A 9,144-nucleotide genomic window follows, 5' to 3' on the forward strand; every position below is an offset into this window, starting at 1 on the left:
TGTAGCGTTTCCTTCCTTCCAATTGGTCTCCTCTGTCCATGCATGAGCACTTTTGCATTCTGTGAGGCAGTTCATGTGAGTTCTCTGTCTATTATGGGTGACATGTACCTTTTACATATGGTCCTGCATTAATACTAAAGGCTGCACACTTTCCTGGATGTTATTGATAACAATTATCCTGTATGTACTAGATCATGTTAAGCAGCTTCACTTCAACACTATAGCTAAGTCAATGCCTAGTCTGGGATGCTGAGGGAAACCCTTATTGATATATTTTTAGGTCCAGTTCATGTACTCTGGATGACAACCCTTATATAACACCCCTCTCTTAGAATCCCCCTGACCCCACTGAGCCAAGAAATAGGTCTGTTTTGCAAATTTAAAAGGTTTATTTGAGAAATATAACAATATATATCTATCACACTTTTATAATAAATTAATATTGGATATCACACTTAAAATATGATAGTGATCAACAATGGATAATGTTCTACTGGTAAACTGATTTGGTTACTTAGAAGTAGTATAGAGGATGAGGTAGCTGAAATGCTTTATGGTTTCAAGGAAGTGCAAGGTGGAATAAATGCAATACAGAAAATAAACTGATATGGTTTCACAAGAGATAATATGTTCACCTTTCCCCTGGTGGCAATTCCCCCCCCCTATATGCAATGCAAGGAGATGGAAGGAGAAGCACACAATTCTCAGGAATGCAATCAAATACAATACGAAATTCAGTTCCCCCCCAGCAAGCTTAGAGGAAAACAGGTAGAATTTTGAAACACAGGCAAATTACTTTAATGTGGTTTGCAAGGAAGTGAAAAGGTGCTAAAATTGATTTTAATTCCCTGCAGGAGTTTCAGGGTGAGTGAGAGATGCTTCTTGGTATTAGTTCAGGCTCACTTTAGCAATGCTCTATGAGTTATTACCAGGTTGCAAACAGATTTTAACAAAGGAAAGAATGGAGCTGCTATTTTGACAAGTGGAGAAATTGAGCCAAAATCGCAAATCGCGGTAAATTTCGCGAGTGCGTAAATCGCGATTGCGGTAAAAGTATAATGAGTAGGAAGTTGATTTTAGGTTTGTTGGAAACCTAGAATCTTAGCTTTTAAATGAAAGTTAAACCACGGTTCCAGAGATACGGACGATTTAATAAAGGTAGATTCTCGGATTTAAAGTAAACTCAAAATGACAGGTGACAGCTTGCAGCTGCAGAATTGACAGGTGACAGTTGTGCAGCTTTAAAAATGACAGATGACACGATTTCTAGGAGGCTGTTCTAATTAGGTTAAAATAGTTTGGATTAGATTATTTTAACTAAGAGATTGGGTTCTGCACAGTTCTGGCGGATACTCACTCCTAATTTTGAAATGAATGGGCCTCGTCACGGATCTGGTCAACTTGACTGGACTTCGGGCGGTTCTGCTCACAGCGTCTGGGTCAGCTCTGCTCTGCTGGTCTAGCCTCCCTGGATACAGCGGCCTCTGGTTCTGGATACTGCTCTGCTTTCCGGTCCGGATCAAGTGGATTCTGGATGTAACACTGCTTTCTGGGTACTGGCAAAAGTTCTTGGCAAAGAATTCAGATGGCTCGCCCGGCTGTGGAATAGTTTGCAAAAGATTTTGAGGCCTGCTGACAAATACTTTTGCTTGCAGTGGGCCTTCTTGGTTCAAAGTTCTGTAGTCTCTGTTTAGCTTGGAAGTCTAAGTGTTGGATCTCTGGATGTGAAGTCATCGGTCAGCACGCTCCGCAGCAAATGGAATTGAATCCTCTACCTGTCCCAGGAGTCTCTTTTTATGTGTTTTGGAAGTGGGTGTGTGAGTGGCATAACTGAGCCTGCCCCTCTCTACTTGTCATTGGCCCAATTCTCCCCTCTCCCATGATTGGGGGAAGGAAATGGATTGTCATCATAATGAGGTCTGTTTATGGGTCAGAGGATCCTCCCCTGGTCAATTTGCCCGCAAATTTATATTTGATTCAAATACATATTTCCCAGATACACAATGTGTTGAAATGACATGTACACATTATATATTCCTTATGGTCCATGCTTGACCGCCTCTGATCTTCCTGGGGGCTTGCATTAAAAAATGACAACATTTTGCGCTTTTTGACTGGTTTACCAATATCGGACATTTACCAAAAATTACACACATGTGCGCAAGGAGTATGGACATTAATTGATGAAGTGTCAGATTTTTAACATGCAGACATTTGGAGTAAGACCCTATTTTCCGCTAGCAACACCCCAGCATACACCACAGGGTCCTAACACCTCTTAAAATGTGCACAGAAAAATCACAAGAATAATGATATTACTTATATAATTCTGACAAGTCCGTACTATGAATTATCCATCTTTTTTTTAAATTATGCTCTGGCCCAGATGGGTGTGGTTTAGGTTCCAAAATACATGGGGGAAGCTTCTCTCTGCCCCCGCCTCCAGCTCGGGTGGCTCCCAGAGGCACTTCTCCTCCCACTTCTCCCAAGAGGAAGCCACTTTACAGCCCCCCCAAAATAACATTTGCCTGAGTCCAGGACAAGGCTTTGTTCAACCTCATGCAGGTGCCCCTCCCCTAATCTAATCAGAGAGGTGTCAACTCCTTTTGGTGGGGAAGCATGATGCAGCTAGGCCTGGGAAGAGTGGCTGAGCAGGTTTCTCCTGTCGGGGGTAGTTGTCAGGCAGAATTCAGCTAAATGTCACTTTAGTTCCCAGTTTAAATCAAACTTACAATTTTTACATATACATTAAATAATTACTTCCTTCACGTCATTTCAGAATATAGTTTTACATTGTGTCCCCCTCTTAGCAAGTCTTTCCTTGGCCTGGTTTGGGTTCCTCTGTTCAGTTTTACACAAAAGTCTGGTGGTTTTAAAACGCAGGCTTTCTGATAGTGGTGAGTACCGGTATTGCATCCATTTTTGGGATCTGTCTTGAATTACTGCATTTCAATAGAGTGCTCTTTTGCTTGATAGTATAGGACCCTTGCTTAACATTGTTTTGATGGCATCCTTACAGTAGAGTGGTGATGTGGAACCCCCCACAAGAAGGTTGTATCTTTGGAGTGGTCTTGTGCCAACTGCGCAGTTCTCCTGGATTCTGGCATGAATGTGGACGGCTACAGCTCATCCCCACATCCACCCAGTCTATTGATTTAGTTTGTTCTGGGATAGAATAATGGGCGGCGACAGCACATCCCCACATCTACCCAGTCTATTGATTCAACATGGGTCAAAACCCTTGACAAGCAGTAACCTATTCGTAGACTGCTAATGTTGGTCTTCAAATGCCACTTGTTTATCATTCTGATTAGAGCAAGAATGAAGAAGGTAGGGAGTAAACCTGCTTATTATGCTGCGAGACAGCATATCAACCTATAGGTTGTGAGCGCAACGGGTGGGGGTGGGGGTGGGGAGTGAGACCATTATTCTTGATCCCTTAATTCGTTTGGTTTGGTGGAGGGGGGCCCCAAAGATGTCCGTGCCCAGGGCCCCAAAAGTGCTTAATATGGCCTTGTTGGGTTTGGGTATATGAAAACATTCCCCTGCCCTTGCTCTAACTAATCCAGCCTTAAAGTGTGTGAATGGTATGTTAATTGACCCTTTCAGTCCGGCCCTGTGAAAGGCCCAAGTTACTGTCTCAAAAAAGAGAGGATCATAATGTGCATTTGTTTACAGCAGCAGAGTGAACATGGGACTGATTTCCAACATATATGACATTAACCCTGTGTGTGGATAATGGCTGACTTAAAATATACATTTTATACCAAGGGCATTAATTAAGTATTATTTTGAATGTGCATGTGATATTTTGCAATGCACCCAATAGTTTTTAAATGGTCCATTTTAAATAGCACTTGAGATAATGTTATCTTCCCTGCAAGATTCTGTTTTTTTTATTTTTTATTATTCTTTTTCTAACATTTTGCACATTTGAATAGTGTCAGTTTCAATTATGGAAGAGTGTTATACAAGCCTGTCCTGCTGTTGGTACAAAATGTGTGTCAAACATGTATTTTCTCCTTTCAGCATACAAATCAAGTGTTGTGTATGCCGTTAATGCATTAAGGTAATAAGCCCTGTTATTGCCCAATTTAATGCCACTTATTGTCGACAGATTGGTGCAATTTGGGAGATTGGCTGGCTAAGCTTGCATGATGCTGTTTTGCTGCTGTCCATTACCTCTTCCATCTAATGTGGTAGCAGCTTACATGTGCAGCGCCTAGATAACTGTGGATCTGAAACATTATGCTCCAGTGTTTCTCGGTTTGTTCCTGGTGGACATTGTGTGCTCAGCAGGGTTTGATAGATGCTGAGCAGATGTAAGTTGGGCCGGTCTAAGCAGAGAGGTAAGTAAAATAAGATGCTCTGTGTATGTTTGTAAGCTGCAGAGGTCTGCATGTGTCTGTGTATGTGCATGTTGTGTATGTGTGTGTGCATGCATATGCATGGGCATGCCTGGGGCAAGACTGACTTGCTGTGGCCCTTGAATTACTGACAGTACTACCATGTTTTGTGGGCTGAGGCATGAGAAAAGTGTTTTTTAGTGGCAATTATAACATAATGTGGGCAAAACCATCATGGCAATGTATTGGAGTGTCAAAGCAGATATATATTTGGACACCAGCATCAGTGCTGGTGTGTGTTGTAGGCAAAGTCATAAAAGTGGATTACACTGACAAAGCAGACATATATTTTGAGGACAATTATCATGGACATGTGCTATACAGTGACAGTGCTGTCATACTGTGGGCAGAGGGATCAAGTAAATGTGTTTTGGCTACCTATAACTATTGAATTGTTTCATGTGTTACCCCACAGAATCACTTATGAATTGTATGACGTTATCCAATATTTCTAATAAGATGTACTTTAGAAATCAGCATTTCAACCCATTATTCAAAAGAAATATATTGGATGTCTGTGGGCTCCCTTGCTATGATTGGTCTCTCACACTAATTTTGGGGAAAATGCACGCCCCTCCACTGACAACATTCACCATCCTCCACTGGTTAATACCACTACGCCTGTTCCTGGCAAGTGCCTTTCCCAAGCCTACACAAAAGACCAAACTTTTGGCATAGCCCATGCTTGTTTAAGCATATGCAAAACCTTGCACCACCCTTCAACTAATCCAGAATAGGACTGCAAAATGTATCCTTGGCCTTAAGCCCAGGGCCCGTATCTCTCCTGCCCTAAAATCTCTCCACTTAATCCTGTGGCTAAGTTAGGGGTCCTCTGCATGATGCACAAGGCTTTCTGGGGCCTGGCACCCCGCCACATCCAACTCTCTCTTCTTAAATACCTCCCTGCACAATCTGAACGTCACAAGGCCTAGTAGGACTGTTATTGTTATCTTTCTCCATTGCCCCCCAACCCCTTTTTTTGTCTTGGGCGACCTTGAAACGCCATTTGTCGTGTAGGTGCCTTAGACAAATCCAATAAATAAATAAAAATGGCTGCAATAAAAATAAACATACACCTTTATTTGTATCATTTTGTTGGGAAAATGAAAACGATACCAAAACGAGCCACTGTGAGATGACATGGTACAATGATATGAGGTGAAAGCTCAGTGGAAATTAATAATTCTTCCAGCTTATGCTTAAAACTACAGAAGGATATTTGAAACCATTCCTTTCAGAGAAAGGCATCTCTCTTCGAAAGAGGCAACTTCCAACGCCCCCCACAGGTCGGCCCTGCTTGCCATTTGATGTAATTTCTCCAGCTTGTCTTTTCTGGTCATATGGCACTTGTTCTGTACCCTTTCTGGCAATCCCATGTTTTTCTGCAACATGGTTAAAAGTCTTGCCATGGTGTAGAAGCACAGGAGCCAGTTCATCGTATTTGCTAAGGATATCCGTATGACTGCTGTTTTTCCAGAGTGCTGGCCCCGCAGAATGGACGTGGCTGCTGTTTACGGCGTAACACAACTGTGAGTATAGGTCACAGCTTTCATGCCACTTCTTGGGAGTGTTAATTGGAAGTTCTTCTTTCGGCGAGCTGGCACACAATCCTTCCAGAGGCTTGGGCGGATCACTGAACGGTCTGAAGTCTGCCGCAGCTTTTGAAAGCTCTTCCTGGCCTAGGCAGCGCTCTGAATGGCGGGTTTACACCTCTGCTGTAATTCCAAGCTGTCGAGCAGCAGGAGGCCCCTGGCAATTAACACACTGAGAGGCAGCCAGTTTGGCACATTTCTGTTACGTGCCCAGCATTCCCTTTAAGAGTTAGCTTCGGGCACTGTTCCTTCAGAGATTTACATGGAAACCACAGCCAAGTGGCCGCTTGGCCCCTCTGCACCATATTAGGCATCTGGGCAGAGATGACCCCTGTTCTCAGATCAATGTGAAGTTCTGAAGATTTGTTATGTCATCTGCCCTCAGTCTACCAGTTCTGGACCTGGAGTCCTGTGTGGCGATCCTTTTGTTCCAGTTGACGGTCCACGGGACAAATCAGTAATAAAAGAACATGTTTCCAGGCTGATCCCTGCTCGGCAGATCTCCAAGCCAGGATTCAACCAAGCCTTGGGTGAAATCAATGCAGGCATTTCAAGTATCAGACATTCCATATAGATCCCCTCTTCCATTTCCATGGTGCCTGGCGAGAACACGTAGTGATGGCGGTGGCTGGTACCACCGCCGAACGAATTAGGTAAGTGGGGAAGGGCAGTAGGAAGGGATCAAAAAACCCATGGCAAGGGTGGGGAGGGTGGAAGGGAGGTGGTGGAGTGGAGGAAGCAGCCATCAGGTTGCTCAGAACGCAGGCTGAGATCGTGTGATTCACCCTGCAATATGAGCAACCTGATTTATTGGCTCACCTGTCGAGGTGCTAATATTAGTCTCATTCGAATGAAGGGGCCTTAAAAGGTTGGTTTTCATATTTATATTAAGACCAAGCAGTCTGGGAGCAGGGGGTAGGTGGAAAATGCCATCATTTTGCTGCAAGCAACTAGATCAATTAGTAGCCCATGTCCTTGGTGTTGTAGATGCCTATGAGGTTTGTAAAAGGTGAATTTACTGGACAAGTATGTTGGCCTGCTACTATTCAAGGATTTGCATACTAAGCACAATGCAATCCAATTAGCAACAGGCCGGCAGTGCAAGGAAACAAAAGCCGTGGACACATGATAAAACGTCCCAGAATTTTATAACAAGCATTGGCAATGCCAACAGTTTGGGATTTTGTCTAGACATGGGAAAGAAACTTGCCAGGCACAGCCGTAGTGGTATTAACTGGCCATTGATGGTAGCAGATGCAAAATGGTGTGAGTACCTGGGCATCTAATAGCAGTGTCTGGCAAATGCTGAATATGAATACACATTCCAAAAATGTTGGTTTTGCCAATGCTTGTTTTAAACAGGACTTCAGTGAAGGACACGCAGAGTGCTTATAAATGGAGTGGTTGAAAGCAGGCATGGTAAGACATTTATATTACACCAGTAGCACATGTACAGCTCCAATTAAGTCATCAACTCTCAGAAGACCGCTTTGAGAAAACACTGACGGGCTCTTCAAATTCAAAGTTTGATAGTAGGGCAAACTCAACGAGTTCCAATAAGGAGGTTTTGGGTGGGAGGGGCAAGAACTCGGTTGAAATGGCCATGGGGATTTAGCATGGCCAAGGGCAGTCAATGGGTGGGCACATAACCAACAACACCTACAGGCTGTGTGTCCCTCCTCAGATGCCATTCCTCCCCAGCTGTACTCTAATGCAATAGTTTTGGCCTATAGGCAACTAAAATGAACATAGCTACCCTTTCAACTCTTAGGAAAATTATTTCAATTCTTATTTTTTGTTGCCACCATTCCAAGTAATTGTCCCATTAAACTGTGAGACCTGACTCCTTCACTAGCTCGCTGATGTCCACAACATACCAGTCATCATCCAGATATCAAGTGATAATGAAATCCTCACAATATAAGTGCCCACAAAGGTAATGCAGTGAACTTTCAATGTAACCTACAGTGCAAGATTGTTTTAGAAATACCTTAAAAATCTACATTATGTGGGTATGTCCTCCCAATGTAGATTAAGGAAGGCTTGTGGATATGTTCAAGAGTGTGCACACAACATTTCTGAAACCACCAGGAAAGGTCTGCCATGATCCCAACTTTTCTGCAAACATGACTCAGACACGTTCAAAGTGCCTTGTGATTTCAATAAAAGGGTGCTTTTTAACGCATCGGGGTGCTCGGTCAATGATAATGCAAAGGGAACAGTGCAATTTCTAATTATCAATCTAAGACTCTTTTGGAGTTTTCATTAGATGCTTACTTCAAGGACCTGACTAAAAGGTGTCGCATTGTTTTCTGCATTGCACAAGCTCCACATTTTTAAATGCTTTTAACATGTTCTTAGTTCTCATTTTTGTTGCCACACCTACACATTTGGAGACTTGTGTTTCTTTTGACTGCAGTCATGCTTCATTTCGTTTTATGGAGAGCCTGACCGTTTCCTTTACTTGATCTTTTTTGTGGTTGAGCTGAAGTCCCCCAATCTTTCACATGGCACTCTTCTCTCCACACTTACCGGCATTATCTCTGCCTATTAAATTCAGCTCATTTCGTTATGCCAACCCTTGCCCACCCATCGTTCTACTCTCCTCACCAGTCACCAGAGGCTCATGTAACATTACTAACCCCACAGTAACACGTCACACTACTTGACTGGACATCCCTGCTCTCCTAGAGACATATAGGGCCTCATTACGACTTCGGCAGTAGCCATGCTGCTATTGGCGGCCTGGCTGCCGCTGAAATCGGGTCCGGGTCTGGGTTCCCAGAATGGGGAATTACCGGGCCATTCCGAGTTCGGAGGGCCCGGTAATTCCTCCCTCCAGGAACCCGGGCCCAGACCTTCCCCATTCCCATCTGAGCCCATATAGGGCTCAGATGGGAATGGGAGAGGGTGCAAACAACGGGCCGATTACGAGCGGCCCGTTGTTTGCTCCCTCTTCCTCTTGCGGGACCCTGTAAGGACGCCGGGTTTGACCAGGCGTTACTTACTGGGTCCCGCGAGGGGAGCTTGTAATGAGGCGGAACTGGTTTAACAGGTCCGCCTCCCTTAGCGGAGCCCGTTGACCAGTTCTGCCTCAGTTGTAATGAGGCCCATACTGTTTTCTCTCCAGATGAATAGCAACTATA

This window comes from Ambystoma mexicanum, chromosome 6q (genome assembly GCF_040938575.1).
Source record: "Ambystoma mexicanum isolate Mex_15411 chromosome 6q, UKY_AmexF1_1, whole genome shotgun sequence".
Lineage (NCBI taxonomy): Eukaryota > Metazoa > Chordata > Amphibia > Caudata > Ambystomatidae > Ambystoma > Ambystoma mexicanum.